Here is a 27,252-nt window from a genome sequence, read left to right as displayed (position 1 = left end):
GAGTTACCCTTACTGTTTACTTGTACCTCCATGTCTAACTGACACTCAGTAAAAAGCTTCCTTTAGAACAAATGAGAGTGTAAAACAGTTCTGCACCTTGGAAATTTTGGCAGAAATTATGTTATGGTTATTAGCTAAATTATTAACAGAAATGTTCCTTTGTGCAGAGTCGGAAAACTCTGAGTGGTGTTAGGTTCTTCAGTAACACTCAATAATAAGTGGGTAGTCCTCATTAATTCCTTTTAGTATTCATTGGAACAACAACATTAACTATGATGAACGCACTTAGAATTAATTTGAATGTAGTACAGAATTGGGTAGGCATCTCCTCTTGTGTAGTTTTAATTGATATCCACTTCAACACTGTTATCCTCTGTGAAACTGAGGATACCCACAATATTGTCCTTTATAAACACTTACAGAAGAGAGTGTGGGATATTTCACTAATTTCATATTTGTATACAACAACATTGGTTTCTAATAACACAGTGTTATATGCTTTCTTTAGTGGGTCACGACTGTGGCTAATAGAATAGGGCTGAAATAGGATCTGAGTAGATAAATCACAGGGTGAGATTCTGCTCTTAGTTATGCCAGAATAACATCCATCAATGCCTGTGGAGTTACTCTGTATTTGCACTGGTGCAGCTGAAGCCAATGCTTCTGATCTCACACAGAGACGAATTCTGCCCTTAAATTACACCCATCTAACTTCTTGTAAGCAAGACATGAGGAGTGAGTCTTCCACTCTGCTCAGAATGGATAAGGCATGAACTGGAGGCCTCTGTCCAGTTCTGGGCACCACCCTCCAGGAAAAACATGAGCAAATTGGCAAAATGATCGGGGAGAGCAACAAAAATTATTAAGGGCCTAGAAAGCATGACCTAGGAGCTGGGGAAAAATAGGTTTGGTTAGTCAGGAGAAGAGCTGACTGAGGAGGGACCTGATAACAGTCTTCAGATAAGTAAAAGGCTGTTATAAAGAGTAGGGTGATAAATTGGACTCCTTAACTGCTGAGGACATAACAAGAAGTAATGGGATTAAATTGCACCAAGGGAGATTTCGGTTAGATGTTAGAAAAATCTTCCCAGCTGTCAGAGTAGTTAGCCCCTGGAACAAATTGCCTAGGGAGGTTGTAGAATCTCTGTCATTGGAGATTTTAAAGAATGGATTAGACAAAAACCTGCCAGGGATGGTCTAGATAACACTTCTGACACACCACAGGGGATTGGACTAAATGACCTGTTGAGGTTCCTTCCTGCCCTGCCCTTCTGTTTCTATCATTTACTGTAATTGCATAGCTGGAACAGAAGCCAGAGCTGGACACCATTGAGTCAGTCTAGTTGTCAGTTAGGCCTGATCCAAAATCAACTAAAGATAATGGGAGTCTTTCCAATGGTTATAACGGACTTCCAATAATAGTCTGGTGCATTAGTACAGGGCTGGAGTGACTCTGCTTTGATGTTACATCAGACTGAAACCAGTGTAACTTAGTGCAGAATTAGGCTCCATTGTGGCATTAGTCTAAATTTACACGAGGCCCATTGGTGTGGGAGTCCCTGGGTGTGTTGCAGAATGAGCCCACCTTATACTCATTCCCACATGACAACCATGTGGCTGTACTGACACAGGCAAATGGTAAAAGAAAAAATTACACTATTACCTGTGGGTGAACACTTCTCAGAACAATTATTGTGTCTCTGACCTGTCAGTCCGTATCCTTGGGGGAAATCTGCACAACTTTTTCAAAAGATGAGTCTGGGAGCTTAAATCCATAACTGCTAGAGACTAAAATCATGTGACGTTCTGAGGCATGGAGAAGGGTTCTGAGTTGCTCAAAGGCTTGTTTCTCTTATCTGCTGAAGTTGGTCCAATAAAGATATTACCTGACTCCTCTAGTCTTTCTAAATCTAAAATTAGGGCTGTCAAGTGATTAAAAATCAATTGTAATTAATTGATTGGTTAAAAATGTGATTAACTGCACAATTAATCATTTCATTAAAACATAAAACTTTAAATATTAAAATGTTTAATTAAAACAATAGAATACCATTTACTTTAAATATTTTAGATGTGTTCTACATTTTCAAATATATTGATTTCAATTAAAACCTAGAATACAAAGTACAGTGCTCACTGAATACTTCTTTTTGATTACAAATCTTTCCAATGCAAAAAAAAAATGTTTTTTTTCAATTCATCTTTTATTGGTATTAGTGCAATCCTTTTATCATGCAAGCTGGACTTACAAATGTAGAATTATGTACCAAAACAACAGCAGTAAAAAATAAAACAACAAAAAACTTTAAGCTTGCAAGCCTACTAAGTCCTTCTTGTTCAGCCAGCCTCTCAGACAAACAAGGTTGGTTACTACTTGCTGGAGATACTACTTCCCCCTTCTAGTTTACAATGTCACCTGAAAGCCAGAACAAGTATTTGCATGACACTTGGAGCTGGCATTGCAAGATGTCTTAAAGATTCATATGTCCCATTCCAGATGACCTGCTTCCATGGTGATAAGGAGTTCTGCTTGAAAATGATCCAAAAGCAGCGTGGACTGATGCATGTTGATTTTCAACACCTGAGTCAGTTGCCACCAGCATAAGGTTGACTTTTGCTTTTGGTGGTTTGGGTTCTGCAGTCACAAAGTTGCTCTTTTAAGACTTCTGAAAGCATGCTCCACACCTCATCCCTCTTAGCTTTTGGAGGGCACTTCAGACTCTTAAACCTTAAGTTGAGTGCTGTATCTATTTTTAGAAATCTCTCATTTGCATTCTGTCAAATCTTGCTGTGAAATCATTCTTAAAAAGAACGTGCTGGGTCATCATCTGAGCCTTCTACAACATTAAACATATGGCAGAATGTAAGTGAAACAGAGCAGGAGACATACAATTCTCACCCAGTCCCTCAGTTTCAAATATAATTTATGCATTATTTTTTAATGAACATCATCATCATCATCATGATAGAACCGTGTCCTCTGGAATAGTGGCTGAAGCATGATGGAGCGTACGAATGTTTAGCATGTCTGGCAGTAAATACCTTGTACCTCCAGATAGAAAACAGCCATGCAAATACCTGTTCTCATTTTCTGGTGATATTATAAAGAAGAAGCAGCAGCACTATCCCCCATCAGTGTAAATAAACTTGTTTGTCTTAGTGACTGGCAGAACAAGTGGTAGGACTGACTGGACTTGTAGGCTTTAACATTTTACATTGTTGTTTTTTAGTGCAAATATGTAATTTAAAAAAATTACATTTCTAAGTTACATTAATTGTAATTACATTACAATTCTAAGAGATTGCACTTAAGCACTTGTGTGAGATGAATTGAGAAATACTATTACTTTTGATAATCATTTTACAGTGCATACATTTGTAATCAAGAATGATAACATTATGTTAGCATTATAATATTATTATTATGAAATGAGCACTGTAAACTTTGTATTCTGCATTGTAATAGAAATCAATATTGAAAATGAGGGAAAACATCCAAAATGTTTAAAACATTTAATAAACTGTTATTCTATTTTATAAGTACAATTAATTGTAATTAATTTGTTAAATTGTGATTCATTTTTGTATTACTCACATAAGTAATTGCAATTAATCAATAGCTCTACTTAAAATAGTGTTCTGATTACACTCTTCACCTTTATTCCCTTCACTTTAATTCTAAAGTCCTGTGGCCATGGTCTTCCCTCCTGTATAAAAAAAACAAACCTCATGATGTGTATCATCTGAGAAGTAGTAATCACAGTTCAAACAGAGATATATATTGGTCTTTAAAAATGTTGGCTGCTAAAAATCTTTCTGGCATTGTGGATGTGAAAGCAATCAGAATGATGTGAGGTTAAAGAATAGATGTCATTATGGTGTTTCTGAATTTTAATTACGTAACACTCCTCAGTATTTTAAAATATATAGAGAAATTATTAATATTTACACCTGAGCCTATATTCTGCTCATCAAGAAAGTCTGTTTATGTCCCATCATGATAATTTTCTAGCTTTTTATCCAACAAGAGCTACACCTGCCCAGTGAAATAAAAATCTAAATGTGCATCAGACCCAAACAGAGGACTAGATCCTTAACTGGTATAAATAGATTTTGCTCCACTGAAATCAGTGCCAGCTAAAAACAGCTGAAGATGGCTACGTCTACACGTGAAGCCTCCATCGAAATAGCTTATTTCGATGTAGCAACATCAAAATAGGCTATTTCGATGAATAACGTCTACACGTCCTCCAGGGCTGGCAACGTTGATGTTCAACTTCGACATTGCGCGGCACCACATCGAAATAGGCGCTGCGAGGGAACGTCTACATGCCAAAGTAGCACACATCGAAATAAGGGTGCCAGGCACAGCTGCAGACAGGGTCACAGGGCGGACTCAACAGCAAGCCGCTCCCTTAAAGGGCCCCTCCCAGACACAGTTGCACTAAACAACACAAAATACACAGAGCTGACAACTGGTTGCAGACCCTGTGCCTGCAGCATGGATCCCCAGCTGCCGCAGCAGCAGCCAGAAGCCCTGGGCTAAGGGCTGCTGCCCACGGTGACCATAGAGCCCCGCAGGGGCTCGAGAGAGAGCGTCTCTCAACCCCTCAGCTGATGGTCGCCATGGCGGACCCTGCTATTTCGAAGTTGCGGGACGCGCAACGACTACACAGTCCCTACTTTGACGTTGAATGTCGAAGTAGGGCGCTATTCCTATCCCCTCATGGGGTTAGCGACTTCAACGTCTCGCCGCCTAACATTGAAGTTAACTTCGAAATAGCGCCTGGCGCGTGTATCCGTGACGGGCACTATTTCGAAGTTAGTGCCGCTACTTCGAAGTAGCGTGCACGTGTAGACACAGCTGATCTGACATAGTATCTTCTTATCCAGCTTTACCAGTAGCTATTGTTACTTTCAGGATATTTGGGCAAGACAAGCAAACTCCTGCTTAAATTTTGAAATATATTTGTCAAATTCTTACTTGGTGATAAATTGTAGGATTAGCAGACAATGGTTTAAATGAGTAATTCTGCACATTGTAAAATGTGCATCAAAGTGACTAGTGAATTTAACTGATATGGAATAAGAGGCTGATTTGCATTGTGAGCTGGAACAATACCTGCTTATTTACTTAATAACCAGTTTTCCCTTCGACAAAATGCCGTAGGTTGTTTGAAATTACCAGGAACACACACATAAAATCAGTTGTGTAGTCTGCTCACTGTCTGCTGTTTTTTCTCATCCTTTAATGCAGGCAAGTGAAAAGGCAAAAAAGCAAATTTAAAACAGAAAAAAAATCAAGCATGGCACACTAATGGTAAAGCAAATATAAGCACCAGAGTCTCATATGAATTTCTAAGCTTTATTACAAGGAATAATTACATTATTAATACATTTTCCAGGCATCTAATCAGTAATACCAAGTATATGTATGAAGACTGTCTTCAGGTACTGCGTAGGCTGTGTCTGTTCAGAGAAGGCAAAGCTTGTGGGTGAAACAAAACAGTAAATACTGGAAATCCTTCTTATTAACTCAGTCCTAATCCTCAGCAATTTTGTTCTCTGCCTGATCCTAGCCAGCCAATCACGTCCTGTAATTCAAGTCAAAGCAGCCTAAGAGTTGCAGCACCAGAGTTACTCTGGTTGCTAATGCCCCCCCCACCCCAAATTCACAGAGCAGCCGGAAACTGCCAGGATGTAAAGATGCTCTGGTCATGCCCCCTTTTCTCAAATCACACCCCATATGCCTTAGAAACCATTAGGTTGGCCTTCTACCATCAGCAAAGCACATAAAGTGGTATGGTTGTTTCAGTGCTGGCTATGCCAGCTCTAGGATCGCTTTGCTTCAGCAGAATGGGACTGGGGAAGAATTCTTGTTCATACAACTCTTTTTTTTTTTGTCTAAAGCATCGCTTTCCTGCCACCACCTGGTAAAATACTTCGGCAGCATCTCCATTAGAAGCATCTGTTGACAGCAGCATCTGTCGACAGAGTTGTGTTGACACAACTCTGTCAACAAAGTGTATCTATACATAAAAGAAGATGGAAAGAGCGATCCATTCTGTTGACAGAGAGCAGACAGACTGCCCAGCCCTCTCTTGACAGAACAGCCAATACTGTTGACAAAACTCTGTAGCGCAAACACAGCTTTGGGCGAAAATGACTTCTGCAATTTGCGGGAAGCAAATTGTGTAAGTTATTCCAAGCTACCTTATTTCAAAACAAGTGAAGGTTTATTTCAAACCTGATACAATGAGGGTTACCAGGAATGAAACGCTGCACTTGAAATATCCCTATATGGCGTTTGGCCACACAGTTTCTATTTCGGGATACAAATGATATAGAAACTGTAGTGTAGCCTTAGCCTTGAAGTACCAAACAACCTTAAAAAGCAAATTCACATGAAGGAAAATACCCTGTATGTTTCAAACAGTTACAGCCAGATAAGAGGGACTAATATGAAGAAGTTGCTGGGAAAAGTCACAATAAAAACATTTTTGAATTTTAAGACGGTACATGTTCTTTAGAGCCGGGGAGAGATGGACAGAGCTGGTACTTTGCAGGCTGAAAAGGAAAGACCTGCAAATATCGAAATCCCCTTATTCCTATCAGCTGACCTGTAGACATAGCCATTATCATGGACCCTTAATTAATTTCAGGATAAACCAGCTGGCTCTTTCCATCTTTAGACCCAATCTAGCTTCTGCATAAATATTGAAACTTGTCCATGCTTATTAACCAGAAGACTCTGAATGAGACACTGAGAGAAATCATAGTACAAAATACTGAATTTTTACTATGTAAAAAGGGATTAAGTCCTAACTAAATAACTCCAGTACACCACCACCCCCTTGAAAAAATAACCACGTAGTTCTGTTATACCAGTTACATAATATATGCTTTTAAAATGTTGTATTATTATTAAGATTATATACATTGCAAAAGAATCTAGGAGTCCTAATCATGAACCAGGACCAATTTGTGCTATGTAATACACAAGCACGAAAGCAAAAGACAAGAAGACCCTGCTCCAAAGAGCTTACAATCTAGTGTTGTAAGCCAAGGGAGGTGGTAAAATCTCCATCACTGGAGATATTTAAGAAGAGGTTAGATAGATGGCTTTCAGGGATGGTCTAGAAAGTGCTTGGTCCTGCCATGAGGGCAGGGGGCTGGACTCGATGGCCTCTCGAGGTCCCTTCCAGTCCTACTCTTCTATGATTCTATGATTCTAGTATACATATTCAACCAAAGAATATCTTTTGTTACCTCTGCTGACCTAATGTTTACAAAGAACCACGAGATGTTTGGGGGAAATAATAAGCATTTTTTATCATCTTGAACAACTTTTCTTTACTTCATCGTAAATACATAAAACACTTAAAACCCGGGAAATGCAAAGGAAGGGCTGACCCTTGGGAGCAGGTATTAAAAGCTGATTCCAATTTTTCAGACACAAGTGTATAGGTACCTTCACTCCTGGTTAGCAACTAACAGCGACCCCTTCAATGAACACTTAATTGTTCATCAAAACACTGTAGTAAGAAGAAGATGTAGTATCTTTTAAAGATATCACCAGCTGTAGGGTGCAAGAAGACATTGTGACGGTCAAAAGTGCAGTCCGACCCCTCTGTGAACCCTCAGGAGAATTCCAAACAGACCAGTCTGTGCAAGGTGAAAAGCTGCAAAAAAACTATCCTGCCAAGGCGAACAGCTGCGAAACAAAGTACGATTGCTGAAACTTCAAGGCTACGCTGGCAGTAGGCCACAAAAGATAGTAAGAGTAGTGCATATGCAATTTTAAGCAATTTTATGTAAATAAGTTTAAGGGTTATTAGTTAGTGTTAGGAGGCCCGTTATAGAGCCTCTCCCCAGAGCAAAGCTCCGATACGTTGGGTTTTCCCCCACTGGTGACTGCGGCATTTCCGGGGCTCCCATCGCGGGTGTCACGCTTTCAATAAACCAAATATAGCACTCGCCTTCTGGGTGCAGCCTTGTTTCTGGGGAACCCGAGCCTGGTTGGTTACACCAGCATTTCCCCAAGTTCTGGGGGTGTGAAAGTCTTGTTGCAGGAAGGAGGAAGTTGCATAAATTAATATTCACAGGTCTCCACCACACTGGTCAAGTTGCAGGGCAGGGTGTTGTTTGTTTTTTTTTTAAAGGGAACTTTCCAGTACAACAAGCTCCACTTGCAATACTGCAAACTGGGAACATACCACTTTATTCAATTGCATCACTGAACAGAGTTGATAATGAAAATTCTCAGTAACTAAAGAGTTAACCTCATAAAGGCCACTTTACAACTGGTGGGAATTATTTCTGTTGGGGACTCAACTTTCAAAGGGCTGAAAGCATTCCTGTAAGTGATCTGCAGAAGCTGACATGCTACCTGGGTATTACACGTCAAGTTAAACAAACACTTGACAGCCTGCGAGGATCAAGATTTTGGTTCTCATTCCATAAACTGGTGAGGCCTTTAATTAAATAGAAACTGCATCTGCATATTGTTCAGAATAAAGGTCACATTAACCAGGCTCAGACTTAAGGCAAGTTGAGCAAGGTGGTTGCCTTAAGCCTCGTATCTTCAAGGCCTTGCTCTCCAACTGATGATAACATTCACCACCCACCAGCCAGGCCCTGCTGTCAGCATGCTGCCTTGGGCCCTAAAAAGCATTTGGCCAGACTGGATATTGACTTATACCTAATCTCTCAAGGCATTTCTGATGGGTTTATCATCTGGGACAGTAGAGCCAGCTGATATTGCAAGATGGCAAATTCACACTGGTGCTGTGTTTTTCTGGTTCATGGTTTCCATGTGAGTGATAATAATTTTAAACGTCATCTGCACAATCTGTCCACTAGTTCCCTGGTAAAATTACAGGAAAGGTATGGGAAGTAACAATATGTTTACCAATTAAGCAGGATATTTTCATTTGTCGAACTCTACATTTCCTATGATAGTTTGAACAGCAATGACCTGTACGTATATTGTGTGTAACCCTTCTGCCAGAAGGAGTCAGCAGCAACCAGGGCTGGGTTAAACATCTAGGGGGTCCTTTTCACTCATCTCATAGAACCGGCTCAAGCCCCCACTCAGTAGCGTGGGAAATTTACACACCCCTGGGCACCTCAGAGAGGCAATGCTTCCCCACTCACAAGCACAGAGTCTGAGTGTAGGAAAGAAACTTCTAATGAAAGAGGCAGAAAAGTCAAGTGGCATAAGCTTGGGAAAATACCACACCCAGAGCTCATAACCAATCCTCAAGTAACTGTCCCAGCTCAAATGGACTGAGCAATGTCCTTGGCCTCTCAGGTTCACCAGTCCAATACTGTAAACAGCCAATCCACACACACAACTTTCTCCACACCCCCATTTCAAATGCCCCACTTACAACTCGGTCCAGTCCATGCGGGCCCCGACACCTCACGCTGATGCATTCCCTCACGGAACCTGAGGCAATGCCATCTTTGCGCAGGTCTGGCATTCTGCTTGCTCCTACCAGCTGTCCATGTCGGCTATTCACCAGTCGCACCATCCACCCTCTGCTCCTCCTACCATCAGTCTGCCAGTCATGCCATCCCTCCACCGCTGCTCCAACCAGCCATCTGCTGGTCACACTGTCTGCTGTGGGTTTGGCCTGAGGCAAAACCCTCTGATTTCAGCTCCTAGTGGCCTTAGCTACCACCCTGTGATTTCAGCTCACAGTGGCTATGTCTACACTAGCCAAAAACTTCGAAATGGCCATGCAAATGGCCATTTCAAAGTTTACTAATGAAGTGCTGAAATACATATTCAGTGCTTCATTAGCACACGGGCTGCCATGGCGCTTCGAAATTGACGTAGCTCGCCGCCACGCGGCTCATCCTGATGGGGCTCCTTTTCGAAAGGACCCTGCCTACTTCGAAGTCCCCTTATTTCCATCTGCTCATAGGAATAAGGGGACTTCGAAGTAGGCAGGGTTCTTTCGAAAAGGACCCCCGTCGGGATGAGCCGTGAAGTGGCAAGCCACGTCAATTTCAAAGAGCCACAGCTGCCCGCATGCTAATGAGGCGCTGAATATGTATTTCAGCACTTTATTAGTAAACTTCAAAATGGCCATTTGCATGGCCATTTTGAAGTTTTTGTCTGGTGTAGACTCAGTCAGTATCTACCAAAGTAGAGTTGCATACAAGATACAAACACTAGCATCCCACTCTATTTTTTTAAACAGGTAGGGAGAGCTAATTAAACCAGGCTTATAGTTACAGCACTAAGACTTAGGCCAGGCACTCAGCTAATTAATCCAACCCATATCCCTCCTCTTCTGCTTTACAAGGCTTTAAAACAGGGGAGACCCATGTAATCCATGTCTCACACAGTTATAATGACTGCCCTGCCCCCCACAACAACTTGAAGCATTGGTGAGATTTCACAACTCTTATACTGAGTGTTAGCATAAATTGTGATTTTACAACAATGTGTTTACAACTGACAAAATCTCATTGCTTCTTTGCTACTCATCAGGCTTTGCACACCTTTGCATTCTCATGCAGATGATCTCTGAGAAACACATTTCTCCCAGCCTTCAGCAGCATTGAGTTCCTGCTGGCACATTCTTTACATGTGTCTTCAGTGAAGCAACAGCTCTACCTTCTGGGATGCAGATCACTTAGGTCAGATTTTGCCACCTTCAGAACAAGCTGTGGTGTGAGATCAGTTAACAAAACTGGGTTACCAGCCTAATAAAATCATCTTCACAAGAGGTATGAAAAACTGATACAAAATCCGAACTTCTTCTACGCACCACGGACCTACCCAAAATGTCTAACAAAACATCATCTGCATGTCTCTGATCCATACAAAAGAAAGGTATGCATTCTAAAAGTTGCAGCTTTTGAGCATCTAGTTCAGCTAAGATAAGATTGTGAGATAACAATTCACTCTGCTGGTTCTGTGACAGAGGTACATGCACCAAAAATCTGACAATGACCTAGGAATTCCAAGTAGGAAAGAACTTTCTTGTTAGCATTATCTGGTCCCTGATTTAGGAAGAGAATTCACATCTTATTCACAGAAGCAGTAGCTCAGCAGCTGCTGCTATCACAATTAGCCAGCAGAGAAACCTTCCCTGCCACATTATCACTGACACATTCTGGGGTGGTGGAAGCCTGCTGAATGATAATATAACATGATTCATAGTGGGAAATCCCCTGGGCATAGTACTTCTGCAACTTGAACATATGGTTGCAATGAGTGCATCCATAGCTGTGTATTTTAATTTCTTCCAGCATTGTGAATGAGTTTTACTGTGCATTTGGGAATACTGTTGCTAGCCAGTGAGCCAGTCTGCCTACTGAGAGTGTGCAACTCAGGAAAGATAAGTACAGTGTACTGGACTAGGTGTATTCCTCGTATAACTCCACTGAAGTTACACCAAAGATTATTCTGGCCAGAGACTTTTCATTGAGAAAATATTACTGATTCTTATACTGTTACTGTTATAGAGGTTCCTGGAATGGGTGGAGGAATATTATGACATGTCAAATCAAGATTAGAGCCACTGTATTATCACAAAAGACAAATCCTCAGGGTCTATCTTCCTGGCATCATAACAATATTCATAACTTTGGATTTCCTGATTGGAAGATGATAAAAGTCCAAGTGTGTCACTCATTAAGTTATTGGAACCCAGCTCTTCTCATGACTTCTGGGGGCTAGTTCCAAGCACAGACAAGACAGAACCAAGCCTCCAGAGCTGAACAACCAAAGTTCTGGCCTAGTCAGCATCATAGATCCAGATAATTTTTATGAATGGCCCCTGGCTTTTACAATGTGCCACTGCAACTCTCAGGGGTTCCAGTTTTGCAACATGCATGTATATCATGAGGTAGCTATGGCTGGGTGTGGGCCCAGAAGACCCCTTGAGATGTTTCCCAATGTGCTGATCATGCTGCTGACACCCACCTTCCTGCTTTCTCGGGATCCCACCACCCTGTCCTGTTGAGCCAGATCCTTTGGTCTCCCACAGCTAAGGCACAGGGTTGGGGTTACCATCCCCCAGCAAAGCAATCAAGACACTATCTCTCTGCAAAAGTTTTGCACAAGGAAGGCTCATTAGGTAAACTCCCTTTATCAATGAAAGGAAGACATGCACAGATATTACTTTCTCCAGGTAATAATAACTTAAACTGGTCTCAATTATAAACAAAATAGTTTTTATTAAGCAAAATAGTAGGATTTAAGTGATAATAAATTAGAACAAGCAGATCAAAGTGAGTTACTAAATTAAACAAAAGAGAAAATGCCTAGCTAATTCTGTTCCCCTAAGAATCTAGTTACTCATGAGTTCTTACCCTAAACAGCTGCCTTTATAACAGGTGAAAATTTCAGGTCAGAAATGATCTTATCCAGTCCTGGGTGTCCAGTAAAGTTCTCTATCTTTCTTAGGCTGAAGACAAAAGATGGAGGAACCCCATGGCCCTTTTTATACCTTTTCCATGTGGTGGGAATTCCATTGTTCTTTTTGTGCAAAAGTATTCTCCATGATGAGGATTATCAGATGACTGAAATCACCTATCCCTGTCCTTTTAGGCAATCAGCCATTGCCTGCCTGGTAATCTGAACATAGACAGCAAAGTTATTCAGGTGCATATTGTTCCCCCATTAAAGGCCCTTTGTTGGCTAACTACTACTATCTCCACATAAGCAATACGCTCAGTAGAGTAGGCACCCTTCCGGCTGAGGTCTTCAGAAAGACAAATATTTGGTACACAGATATATAGACAATACTTAAACCTTCAATTACAAAATGATACCTGCATAAAAATAGGATTTAAATATTCAGCAGATTTTGCCATTGAAAATGATAAGTCATAAGACACATCTCTGAATTACACATATTTATATTCATACCCCATTCTACATAAAGCATGGAGGTGGGGGGGTGGTCCATCACCCTCCTTGGATTCCACATCAGTTTTATATTTCTTGTTTAACTTTTTTTCACCTGGAGGCCAAATATCATATCTCAGCAAATGATCTGAAGAAGAGCTCTGGGCATTTGAAAGCTTGCCTCTTTTTCCAGAGGAAGTCTTGGTCCAATAAAAGATATTCCCTCACCTGCTTTGTCTCTCTCATTTTCAACAAAGTCAGTAGAAGGGCCAGATTATAACTACTTCAAAAAACTTAATAATCACTTAACACACGAATAACACCAATGAGGTTATGGTACAGTAAGGTCTCAGGGTACATGACCCCAGAGTACGCAACCCTGCTCTTACGCGGCTGACCCGAGTCCTACAGTAAACTCTGAAAATGCTCAATTTCCAGTTGTGCTTAACTCACTCCCCCAGGGCCTAGCTCAACCCCCCACCCAGCTTTGTATGGTCCTGGCTCAGCCCCCATCCCCCCAGCTCTGCTCATCACCCACACGTAGCTTCTGCTCACCCTCAACCCCCGCCTCTAGCTCTAGCTCACCACCCTTCAGTCATGACTCTGGCTCAACCTCCCTGGCCCTGGTTCAATCCCCCACTGGCTTACCCCCCACGTGTGGCTCCAGATTGACCCCCAACCCCATGCCTGGCTCTGACTCACCACCCCCCATGTGTGGCTCCAGTTCAACCAACCCCATCCTGGTTTAAACCCCCCACATGTGGCCCCAGTTCCATCTTTCTGCCCTGGTTTAAACTCCACCATGCGTGGCTCTTGTTCAAGATCCCCTTGCACAGCTCCAGTTCAATCCCCCCAAAGCCTGGCTTACCACCTGAGCAGGAGTCTGGCTTATCACCCTTAGCACAGCTTCACCCCTCACCCGCCTGCAGCCCTAACCTACCCCAGGCTTAGTCCCAACCCACTGCCAGGCTTAACCCTCCCCAACTACGCCCCACCCCAGAACTTACCTGTCTGCTGCTTCTCCAGCTGCAGAACATGTGTTCTGCCAGGAAAAAAGCTGGACCCCCACTTATGTGAAATCTGGGTTACGTGAGGGTGTGTGGAATGGACACCCTCACATAATTTGAGGGTCTACTGTATAAGGTGCAACTAAGAGTAAAGTTATCAGAATTTGGCCTCCGGTGATTGTCTATTCACTATCTTGCAAAATTGTATTGTTTAGTTTGGAATTATAATAAGTGCCAAGAAGAAAAAATGATTGCTTCCTGGGGCAGGAGGGGAGACTCTAGATCATAGAATCATAGACTCATAGAACAATAGAGCTGGAAGAGACCTAAAAAAAGCCATTGAGTCCACCCCCTGCTCTAAGCAGGACCAAACCCATCAGATCAGCCCCACCAGGACTTTGTCGAGGCGAGACTTAAACACCTCCGGGGATGGAGACTCCACTACTTCCCTGGGTAGACCATTCCAATGCTTCACCACCCTCCTAGTGAAAAAGTTTTTCCTAATGTTCAACCTGGACCTTTTCAGCCACAACTTGAGACCATTGTTCCGTGTTCTGCCATCCACGACCACTGTGAACAGCTTCTCTCCAGCCTCTTTGCAGCCTCCTTTCAGTAAGTTGAAGGCTGTTATCAAGTCCCCCCTCAGTCTTCTCTTCTGCAGACTTAACAGTCCCAGTTCCCTCAACCTTTCTTCATAAGTCATATGCTCCAGCCCCCTAATTATTTTGGTTGCCCTCCGCTGGACCCTCTCCAGTGTATCCACATCCTTCCTATAAATGGGGGCCCAGAACTGGACACAGTACTCCAGATGCGGCCTCACCAAAGCCGAATAAGGAGGAATAATCACTTATCTGGATCTACTGGCAACGCTCCTCTTGATGCAACCTAATATGCCATTAGCTTTCTTGGCTACAACGACACACTGTTGACTCATGCCCAGCTTGTGGTCCACTACAACACCCAGATCCTTTTCTGCAAAACTACTACCAAGTCAGTCGGACTCCAGTCTGTAACAATGTTTGGGATTCCTCCGGCCCAAGTGCAGGACTCTGCACTTGTCCTTATTGAACCTCATCGGTATACAAATGCAGCAATTGTGAAGTCATAGAAAAAATAAACTTTTGTGTGTACCTAGGAAACTTGATTGGTGCCAATGGCTCCATCAAGGGTAAGATATTAAAAAAAAATGTGCTTTAATACAACAGCTGAAGAGACATTGATGAAATTATGGCTTGATAAAAACATTACAGTTGGCAACAAAGTGAAAATGTCTGAAACCCTTTACTACCACCATTATTCCTGGGTCTGCAAAAAAGCTGCATTTAGTGAAACAGACAACAGAAAACCAGATGCAGTGGAGATGAGGGTTTTACAGAAGACGGCAGGTAGGAAGTGGAATAATAAGGCAAATGAAAAAGCTAGCAGGTGAACAAGATGTGATTGGCTTCCATGGAAAAATAGAGACAGTGTGGACACAATGGAAACCAGATGGCAAAATAATGTGAACACAACCAAGGCCGATCAGACTTAGATGCAGTCACTGACTCAGTGCCAGGATATTGTGTGCAGAGACATGACCAGGCTGGATTTAATGGATGAACAAGCCATGGACAAAAATGAATGGTGGCCAGCTACCGTATCTATAAAGATACTTTGTGATAAGAAGTGATTCCTCTGTTACATATACAGCCCTATGAAGGCTTTAATATAGGTCACCATGCAGTATATTATGGTTATAAGACTGATTTAGCGCATATATTTAGGATCATTAATTGTTTTTATGAGCAGTAAGTCATAACAGAATATGAAGTGCATGCTGTACTGGAAAACGTGCTAACTGCAGTGCCACAAATAGCCAACTGACTCTTTAACACATTATATGCATTGCACTCATTGCATTCAGCTTGGTTGCTGCTACTTCTCCTATAACAGAGCCCTCCAGATCCTGCAGTCTGGTTGCCACATAAGTCAATCAGCACTGGAGGGAGTGATTTCAAGATGATTTCTTGAGTATGATTGGAGAATCCTGAACATGAGCTTCAGCAGTCCTCACTGGAGTATAACTCACATGCAACTGTTGTAGAGTGAAGATAGGCCCACATCCATTAGAGTAAATATGGAACTATAAGACCTATTTCAAAGCTTTTATTCCAAAGGCCGGTGAGAAATGATGAAATCAGCTGAAAACAATGTTACACTTTACTGGGCTCTGTAACTAAAGCCACTTACAGTCCTTACTTTGTTCATTTAGTGGTATGTGTAGCACTGTTGCATACAGTGCTTTTTTTGTGCCAGTACTTGCTGGTACTGAGTACTGTCACCTTGGCAGCCCCAGCTATGGGACTGGTTGGAGGACGGCAGGGAGCTGGCTGAGTACCGGCACCTCTTTTATCACAAAACAGGCACTGGTTGTACGCATCAGCAAATTATCTCTGTTTCTGTAGGTAGATGCAGTGGGTAACCATATTTACTGTGGTGTAGTTCTAGGCCACAAGGTGGCTCTAAGCACATGCGTTCAGGGCCTAATAAATTTTTAGCATGTGCACTTGACATAATTTCATTAAATGAGGAAAAGTGAAATGCACTGATACTTTTAATTTTCAGAATAACTGTCTAATTAGACACAATCATGAGACTATTAGAGACACTTACACAGTAACTAAAGAGAAATGTTAACAAATTTCTTGTGTAAAGGTTTAAATAAGATATTATTCTAAATGATTACATCAAAAGGACTAAGGTTTGTAATTCTTCTAAGCTGTAATCAGTGAAGTTTCTTTTGCTCATGAGAGCCCGCTTTAAGGTAAGAAACAATCACCAATGCACAGAGAGTAGTTATTTAGGAATCAAACCCTCAGCAGTTCCACTGGATATAGCTAGACTAAAAGCCAAATGCTAGTGGCCATGTGCATCAAAGCGTGTTTTCCTTGATTTTGGTTCCCTTTGGTTTTCTAATGGAATGTGTAAGGTTGAGGGTTATTTAGTAAAATAACCCAATGTGTGCAATGCAGTGTCTAAACTCTATAATCCTGCATTGGCAATTATATGTCTCTACCTGCACAGGCTATACTTGTCCCTAGAAGGAAAACATTTCTGTATGTGGCAATAGTACATATACAGCCAGAATTTTAAATCAAAACATTTAAGATTTTTTACAATGAAAAGCTTGGTTCATGTTCACTCAAACCTTAGCAAACCATTTGACAAATTTGGGCTGATTGAAAATCAAACCAGGTGAGACTTTGGTTTCAGATTTCATTCCACACATCTTGCATGATTTTGATGGAGAATTGATTTTCTTGTTTTCTGAAGTATGTTGCTATGGCTTATAAAGGTCACTTACAGGTTGCAACAAATAGGGCTGTATGCCAGATTTTCTAACCAGTGGGCCTGATTTTCCCTTTATGGAAATAAATTTTCTATTGCCTTTAACAACAGTTGAACCAATAAGAAAAAAATGTAGAAGAAAAAAAGTTTTGCTCTGTTATGCCTATGTATAACCAGAGCTAATTTTCATTTAGTGGTTTCAACTGAGTATAGAAATTCAATGGAAAGGCTTAGTGTAATTACGCCCCATTTATACAAGTGTTAGAGACAGCAACATCCACAGAAAGCAAGAATGTCTTAAGTATTCTAGTTGTCTTTTTACCAGCCAACTCTCAATATCTGGGCTTGGCTTTCCACACTGGAGGACCTCTTTGAGATCCCATATGCTCATAACACCTACATTGTACATGTAAATGTGGCATTGGTCATCTCGTTCTGTTAATTAAGACTGGGTGCTAGCTCTGTCCCACTTCCTATGGTTTCTCTTTACAGCTAACTGAAACCATACCTCTGTAAGTATGCTTTCTCTCACACACCTTTCAGAAGCAAAAATATAGGTTAGTTCATTCTGGAGTTAATTTTTGTAATGACTTGGATAGATCTGAAAGTTCTCCCAGGGCTTTTTCCCATATACATCATGATTTACCCAGAAACAACTGATCCAAACAAAAGTAGTCCATGTTTTCCATCACTTTCACTGCTTATACTTCTGGTTTTGAGAAATAACCTGAAATAACAGATGGTACCTTGAGTTAGGCTATAAGACTTTCCATCTAGAAGACTATGCACAAAGTTCATTCCAAGTGTATAGTGACAAAATTGTTCAATGATGCATGTAAAATGAGTTGGTGGTGACAGTCTAGTTCCTAATGCATGTGTAGGCACATCACTTAAACCACAATCTCTGAGCGTGGTCTTGCACTGAGAAGGACGGATGGATTCCTGCAGCTGTACATCTACTTCAAGGTTTTGGGTGGATGCAGGAGTTTGCCTGTACAGTATTCGCTGCTGGGTGAAAGTCTGAAATTGAATGTATTGGTACCCTTGCTGAAAATCTGAAATCAGAGTCCCAAGACAAGGTTTTGAAATCCATCTCCTCCCCCGCATCCCCTCCCCAAGATGCAATAACATTAGCAGGGCAGTATAAGGAAATTTATACTGCTACCGCCCAAACAGGACATGTTCTGTGTAGAAGATGGGCTTGAATTTCTAGTGCTATCAATTATTTTCACCATCATTAAAATCACTAACTGAAGTAGGAGAGGAAAGGACAGAAAATGGACTGGAAAAATTATCATTCTTAAGACTAGAGCAAGTTGTGAGTTGTTCAACAAAAAGTTTTCCCATTGAAAGTACTGGTTCAGAGACACCAAAATGTGGCACTGGAACTGGACAGTTTTGATGCATTTAAAAAAATCAGGGAAGTTTTGAAGTTGTTAAAATGGGACATTTTGATGTCTGCAAAATGCAAAGTTCAATTTTCTTTGTTCCAAATTACTATCTGTTTTGAATTCTAAATTAATTTAAATTAAAAATGTGTTTTAACTAAATAAGATCAACATCAAAATGAAATACTTCAACTGACTCAAAACTATTTGGGCTTTTTCGAGATAGTATGAGACAAAAAATTGAGATTTTTATATTTGTTTTCTAGTTTGGGATAGGAATTGCTTTTTTCAAAATCTTGAACCTTTTCCCGGGACGGAAAAATTATTCCCCATCCATTTTTACTTAGTTCTTCAATGAAAAACCTTTTATAGTTATGACCTTCTGTGTTTATAGCCACACAGCATGGACAAGGAGGTAGTAATTTTTGTTTAGTGGCATGTTTACAGCCATACAACATGGACCTGGAGGTAATTACTTCTGGTTAGTGGTTGAATATCAGCAGAAACCATGGGGTCACATACAGATACAACTAACATTGAAATGAAAGAAGTCAACTTACAGCAGGGCTGAATTTGGCATAGGAACTTTAATGACAACCTGGCGCTGCTACCCAAAAATCAATGTTAATGGAATCTGGCTTAACAAAATGTTTGGCATTATAATGAATGATAACAGAATGTGTTTAAATCCTCATCACATATAACCAGTGAGAATGTTAAAGAATTTCTGTGTATGGTGCCTTAAATTAGAAGATGTCAATTTACTGAGAAACAACAGCTGCAGAGACAAGGGTGGGGGGAAGAAAATCAAGGTATTTGCATAGCTCTCAACTGTAAGGTGAGCCTTTTCATTTCATGTCATATAATTTGTTTGTTTATTGTGATTGTGATTGATTTTGGCTATTTTTTGATTTTGCTGTAACACTCAAATCCTCACTGAATAAACCCAAACTCCTGTAGACAGAGTTCATACAACCACAAAGAACTGGTGGGATCACAGCACTGAGGCAACAAAACTAAAACAAAGACTGAAAGAGCTGTTTGATTCTGTCTCCCTACATCGCTTACAGCAGTTAGTGCTCCATTGGGATTGAGCAACCCTATTCTTGCTTTTTGCTAAAAGGTGATTTTTTAAAAAAAATTGTAATTATTATCTACTTTTCACATTGCGGTAGCACCTAGGAATCCCAGTCATGGACCAGGACTCCAGTGCACACAGAATCAAACAAATGGCTTGTGCCCCAGGAAACTTACAACCTAAATATCATCAAAATTCATACAACTGCTGTAAACGATAAATCTATGATAAAAAAGTCACATTTCACAGTATCAGACACTTTGACTTAGTTTTCACCCTTCCTTTTCCAGCCCCATTTAGAAATTACAACATGTGTAATTCCAATGTATTTTCTTAGGCATCCTGGCTCTCAATACAATAATGAGGAACCACACTGTGGCAAAAGTTTTTTGATAGAAACCCTTGGGCAAGAACAATCACAAGGAAAACACACTACTGAAGATACCGCTGGTAACTTCCATGCCTATTCATTCTAGAGCAACCTCTTTCTTTGGGTGCCCCACCCCACCCTGAAACGTCCTACAAAAACTCCACAGTCCACTGGTGTCACAACTACTACTTTTCTGCATATAAATGTTAGCGGGAGGCAAATAGGGCCACTTGCTTATGCACTGGGGCTTTGGATTTCTCACACTCCCTCCCACTCCTGATCCAAAGCCCAGTCTAGTCAGTGGACAGACTCTTGTTGACTTCAATAGGCTTTAAATCAGGCTGTCTGTCATTTACTCTTTCACAGTGCTGTGGAGATGAGAGTGGCTTTGAAATAATCAACATTCAGAATTCTGGGGTGCTCAGATCTGAGTCACCTCATTACCCTCCTTGTCTTCCTCCTTGCTTGTATTTGACTAGGTGTAAGCTCCCTGACATTACCAGTCTGTTGGTCACCCCAACAATCTCCTCAAGGTTCTGCCAGCCTTTCCTTTACCTTGTGGGGAAATAGTAGATGAACTTTGGCCCTCAAGTCCTTCTTAAAGTAGCCTCCTGTAGTACCCAGCTTCTGTCACAAGATGTGCCCAGAAATTACCAGGTTAGTTGTCCCGAGGAGGACAGTATTTACACAATTTGGCCAGTGTAATTCAGAATCAGGTCCTTTTTAAAATCATACCACTGAGATAGAGCTATAGTGAAAATAATCATAAATTTACTATCAAAGGCTAAGTCTGAAGTGATATTAAAGGAGAATAATAGAAACTGCAATCCTGGGTCCACACGTATCATTAGTTATCTTTCTTACATAACGAAGCCACTTTGCCCACGATTCAATCCTTTGCAGAGGTAGATAGGTTTCAGTTATCCAGAATTCCTGCATTCATGAATATCTCTGAATGGATAACAAAATGTATTTTTACTTCTCGTTGTAGTTACCAAAGCTAATTGATTTGACGGAGTCAGGATGCGCCTCCCTCTTGCTCCACTCCATCATTCCTGTCCTGACTCCAAGTTGTCTGTCACATCCTCATGTTGATTCCATGTGCAAAAGACAGTTTGACTAAAGTGACTTACTATGAACCAAGACACAAAGGTGAGTTTATGTTCCTTTGTTAGGCATAGCATGATAGTCCTCCTTCTGTGGAACGCATATTTTAAAAATCTTTTCAGTGCATATACACAACACCTTAAATAACATCTGTACGTACATCTCACTACAAATATGAGAACTGGTACCTCAGTTGATATTCTTTATAGATGAATACTGGGAACGTGATGTGCTAGATATAGTGAGTTTATCAGGCCTGCCAGGAGTTACTGAAACAGATTAATGAATCCCTTACCAGTTGGCACCAAAGGGCTCTATCTGATAAGTTTCTTTGGGAATTGTCCATTTTTGAGAATATAGTTTCCAATTCTTCACGGAAGACATATTAAGGTTTTCATTTTTCGAAGTTCAGGAAGAAATTTATATTGATTTTCCTGCAGACTGGAGGGGTTTGCTTCTTAGTGATTGTACACGGCAGTAGTTTAATTCTTCTCTGGCACAGGAAGCTTCAAAACATGCAGGATGGTGATGTCATTAAATAAACCAGGCATATTAGGTCTATGGTTTGCTTCTTGAGTGACATAACTAGCATCTAGCAACATCTCTGGGCTGCATTATAAAAGAGATATGCCTTCTAATCATCAGTCCATGAAAGCTCTAAGGGATGCAGAGCTACTGCTGGGTTTAGGAATGAGTCAGGTTGCCATACATTACTGAGAAGTGTTTTCTTCTTTAGGAGCCCAGGAAAGTTGCACTCACTTAGGTCAGCAAAATGACTCTGTAAAACTATGACCTAGATGGGTCATGTTAAAGGCTGAATTGTGCTGGGGCGTTTTGTGTTTTAAGTTCTGAAAAAGGCACAAATATTCTCCATCTTTGTGCCTCCAACCATGACCCAGACACAATTAGGCTTGGTCTACACTGCTGAGGGCCACTGATCTAAGTTACACAACATCAGCCATGTGAATAATGACACCCATCTGATGAAATGGGCTCCAGCCTACAAATGCTTATTCCCAAATAAATTTGTTAGTCTTTAAGGTGACATCAGACTCGTTTTAATTGTAGCTGAAGTCAATGTACCTAGATCAGTGTCTTCACTGTGGTAATGGTCTCCTGTTGACTTCACCCATGCTTCTCATTCTGGTGGCATCAAGGAAAGAGCACTCAGTGATCAGTTTTGGGGACTAAGTTGTGCCGGTACTTTGAAGCGGCCACAGCTACACAGCATGCCAGCACTTCGACGTTTGCAACTTCGAAGTTGCTGTGTGGAGAATTAACCTAATGAGGTGCTTCATATTCATCGCAGCACTTCATTAGTATTCTCCAATCAGGCTGATTACCATGCCCCCTTTGAAGAAGGGGGCTAGTCTAGACGCTGCCTAAAAGAAGCAGGGAGAAGTTGGAATCAGAAGCACATCTCTTCGCACTAGGTAGCCGAACAGGGCAGCCATTGAGAAAAGAAAAAACACATGCTGCACCCCCTTCTGGGGCAGGACAATGGCCAGGCTCCCACAGCAAGCTGAAGAACTCCAGGAGGCATGATGTCTTTCAGAGACACAGTGTCCGCAGAATAATCTGCCGGTGAAGAGGGACCTTGCACCAGTCACAATTCAGAGCTTTGGCTTAATGAAGTCCGTGTAAATTTGAATATATTCCCCACCAGTTGCTCCTATATCCAATTTGTGTGATTGAAAAGTCAGCACAAGTTCTATCCAGAGGCACCACAAGTTCAACTTCATCTCAGAAAACCACTCGGAGACATTTATATTTCACCAATTACCGATAGCAGTTAAGATTTTGGAATCAGAATTTAGCAAACAGGTAACTGCAATAGGATAATTTCTGTTTTGTTTTTAAATTGCTGTTTTACAGAGGGGTAGGGATAGCTCAGTGGTTTGTGCATTAGCTTGCTAAACCCAGAGTTATGAGCCCAATTCTTGATGGGGCCATTTAAGGATGTGAGGCAAACAGATTAAAAAAGAAATCTGTCAGGGATGTTGATAGGCCCTGTCCTGAGGACAGACAACTGGATTCAATGACCTCCCAAGTCCTTTCCAGTTCTATGAGATGGGTATAACCTCTCTAATCTAGAGCTCTTTTGTCCAGCAACATCCGTAATCAGACATGATTTTAGCTAGCTGGCTGGCCACTTATCATGGGTGTGGGTACATTTCCCATGGTCCCATAAAGTTTGTTTACAGCCACCAGTTCTGGCTCTCAGTGTTCTGCACTGTTGTTTAGCTGTGATTCACCCCTAAATATCTCCTGAGAGACCAGTGAGCAGTGGAAGTGTTGGTAATGCTGCTAGACAATATTGGCCTCCTGTAGTTGAGCTAATTCTCTCATTTGGTACCAGTCAGGTTTCAAGGATGTCAGACTACAGAGGTTTAACCTGTATTCAAATAAGAGTTGACTAACACCAAATGAAGACATATAGATAATATGCACAGATCTTAGGTTGGTCATATAACACAATTTTCGGCACATGATCTTGAGACACCTTCCATGTGTCTCAGCTAGAGAAGCCTGTGAACATCCACTGTAGTCTGCATAGACTATAGGCTGCTTCTCTCAAGGATCTCTCTACAAGTTCTATGTAACTCCAAGGGTTTTTTTTCTGAGACAGCAAAGGTAGAATCTGTTCAGTCTGTGCTCCTGGAGTATGTGAACCAGCTTTTACAGCTGTGAAGGAAGGAACTGAGGATGCAAGCCTAATCAATGGACACCTTTATGCTCAGAGTTAGAAGCTTGTTGCTCCAGACACAAGGTAAGTTTGCCAAAAGCGACAGCTTTGCTGATTTTCACATCAAGGAACTATCAAGGCTAAGTGCGTTGGTTAAAATTGAACTGAGATAGCAGGAGTGATCCACCTTATCTGAAGCTTCATTACTGACAGAAATTTGAGAATGGGATGATGGTGACATGTGACATGATGACTGTTTTCTTGATACAGTAGGGTCCCCACATTTGGGAACTTAAGGTTCGCAAATTCAACTACTCGCAAGTGGCTGCTTTCCCAGGGCCCTGGGAAGGGGAGTGTTGGCAGCCACCGCCTCGCTGGGGTTCTAGCCAGTAGCCCTGGCATCTGGGTTCCAGGAGGGTAGTGCTGGCAGCTGCCATATTCATAAAATTCAACATTTGTGAGGGTTCTCAACACAGAACCCTTGTGAGTGTTGTGACCCTACTGTTCTGATCATCATACTGAACTGGATATGTGCCTCAGAGGAATTATTCCTCATGACCTGAAATTTACCAGGTGAGTTAGACAACAACACAGCATCATCTTTGAAGATCTCATACAGTAAGTTGGGCAATATGACTTTTGCTCTGAAATCACTGTTGAACAAGCTGTCATGTTTCCTCAGTTCAATTAATACTGCAGATTAAATATTTCCAAAACTATACTTAAGAAAAATAGAGAAAAAGATGCCAAAGCACCATTAACTCAAACATTCATTGCTCAAAAAGTAGAACCACTGGTTTGGAAAATGACCATACATTAGCAGCTGCTTTGTGGAACTGAGATACACATAACTCTCTATTAATATCACTGACGATACAAAGGACATAACAGAGTACATAGTGGAAACAGCCTCATGTTGCCTCTCTTTGTCTGTGCATTGACAATAGGGGGTCAGATTCTGCCATACTTGCTCTACAAATAATGACACTGAAGTTAACGGAGTTACTGATTGAGCAAAGGTGGCACAAGTTAGCACTTACAAACAGAAATTTGACTTTTCCCATGACTGTGAAATATCTAACACAGTTTCAAGTGCTGTTCAAATAAGAGCATACAGTACACATGATCAGAATTAAGATGTTACTTGTGTTGACAGCAACAAATGTGATTAAGAAAAGATATTGGTGCCCCATGCTGGTAGAAAACATACTATACATGGCAAATATTGTGAAGAAAGTATCCAGGCACTGCTGATCCATTAGACATACTGTACCCCATAATGCTGCCCCAGCTCAGTGTCAGCATAAAGTTTTGGCTTGTGATGTCCCACAGCACAAGTTACCAGCAATAGAAGAAGCTTTAAAGAATATCCTTTGCTCCCACCTTCCCACCACCCCTTTGTGTGTGTGTGTGTGTGTGCGTGCTCAATTTTGTACTGTAAACTCCATCTTTATGAGCCAGTTACAAGCAAAGACACTCAAGCTTCTGAATAATGATATTAGATGCTATCGGTTTATATTACGCACTATTAGAGGGGACTGTTTGTGGCTCCCCCTCCTGCATGCTCCTGAATAGATGCCCCAAGGAAAAAATGGCAACAAACACTCTACAATAAAGGCCAAATAGTTAATTTCTTTGTCTCTGAGGGTGCAGATTTCAATTGAACTGCCAGAAGCATTCTACCTTTGTTCCCTGAGTTCAGTGCAGCAGTGACTAGGCAGCAATATTTTCTCCCATGGGTACCCAATACAACTGGAAGGCTATTTGATGATTTTTGAGCATCCTTTGCTATGCAAGTCCCACTTCTAGGAAGGAAGGGTGGGACTTAAGATCAGCTTTGAGGGCTTTTCATGTTTAAGAAAATGTTTATTATTTGTGCATCAAAAATAACACAGTTGTCTAAACCATAAATTAAAGCTGCAGAGCAAAAATATCTACTGTATACTCTTTCCTATCCTACATTCTACTATCCAGAACTCTCAAATAAATGCCAGTTTAACCATAAGTCAATTTTAGTTAGGTTTTCCATAAATACAGGATAGTGAAAGTAAGTACAAATAAATGCAGCCAATACAGTGTAAGTTTACAGTGTACAATACAGTCTTCCCCCCGCCTTATAAGGGTAATTTGCTCCTGAAAAAGCCCTCTTAGGGCGAATTCTCGCAAGTCAAAAATGTAATTACCATTAATTTCAATGGGAAAAAATTGTATGCTTTCCTGAGCCCCAAAATTTATACCCCTTTATGCTAAAACAACACCAAATCCCATTAAATCCGGTGCAAGGGGTCAAGCAGGGCAGAGCAGGGCATGGGGAGGCAGCCTGGCCTAAGCGCAGCTTAAGTGGGGAGGGGGCGCTGCCAGGGGCTGGCTGGCGAGGGGTGGTGCCTTGCTCTTATGGGGCTGCATGGCGGAGAGGCCCCGCCAGCGGCAGCAGCGGGTGAGCCAGGTGCTAAATGGGAGGGAGTGCTTCAGACAGTGGGCAGCGCCCGAGGCACAGCTGCATGGGCTGGGCAGCGGCGGCCCCCTAGCCGCCCAGGGGGTGAGCGGCAGCAGCGGGGCTGGGATGGGCTCTGCGCCCAGCATCCATGTCTCACATAGCAGTGTGATATACTGCCGGAACTCGGACGAATCTACCTCCCCACACCAGACTGACGTCCTCTCGCAGGACAGTGCCACCCCCCTGCACGGCCTCTTCCTCAAGACCAATGCAGCTGACTCCGTTCCCTCAGTGCTTGCCTACCAGAGCCCCCAGCCTCCAAATCGGTCCTCATAAATACGAAGAAATGCCTCGTAAGCTGAAGTAGGGGTATTAAATGAAACTCCTTGTAAAGTTGAATTCTCATAATTCGAATGGGTTTATCTAGGGGTATGACTGCACTGCTGTTGCTGCTAAACAAAGTACTCTGTACACTTTTTTGTTTATTTCCTAATATCTAATCTTGTTTTTCTTCAGTTATGCATTACAGTACACCTCTCTATTACCCAGGGTATTTGAATATCCAGCAACTTCCTGGTCCCAAGGCTGCCAGAGATGAGTTTAATGTAACATACAAACTTAAGGATAAGAAAGGGGAATGCAGCTGAGGTTTTACCACTGTGTTGCCTCTTCTCCTCCTCTGCGTTACAGTGACAGCATTAAAACTACAACCTTGTCTTCAGCCCCCTCTGCCCTTTGCTAGCTATACACAATGACATTCCCTGTTACGGATGGTGGATTCTACCCCCCTGGAATAAAGCAGCGTTTCTGGAGGTGACAAGAGCAGGCTGGGACCTACTTTCTCCCTGCTGCAGCCAGAGACAGGCGCCTGGCAGGGCTGTCTAGTGAGGCGAGGCTCAGTATTGAGACGGGAAAAGTCCTATGATCCTGCCCCAAAGGGGCCAGCTGTTGGCCGGGCTGTTGACCGGCTCCTCCAGCGGG

Source organism: Carettochelys insculpta, chromosome 7, assembly GCF_033958435.1.
Source record: "Carettochelys insculpta isolate YL-2023 chromosome 7, ASM3395843v1, whole genome shotgun sequence".
NCBI classification, from domain to species: Eukaryota; Metazoa; Chordata; order Testudines; family Carettochelyidae; genus Carettochelys; species Carettochelys insculpta.
This window is presented reverse-complemented; position numbering follows the sequence as displayed.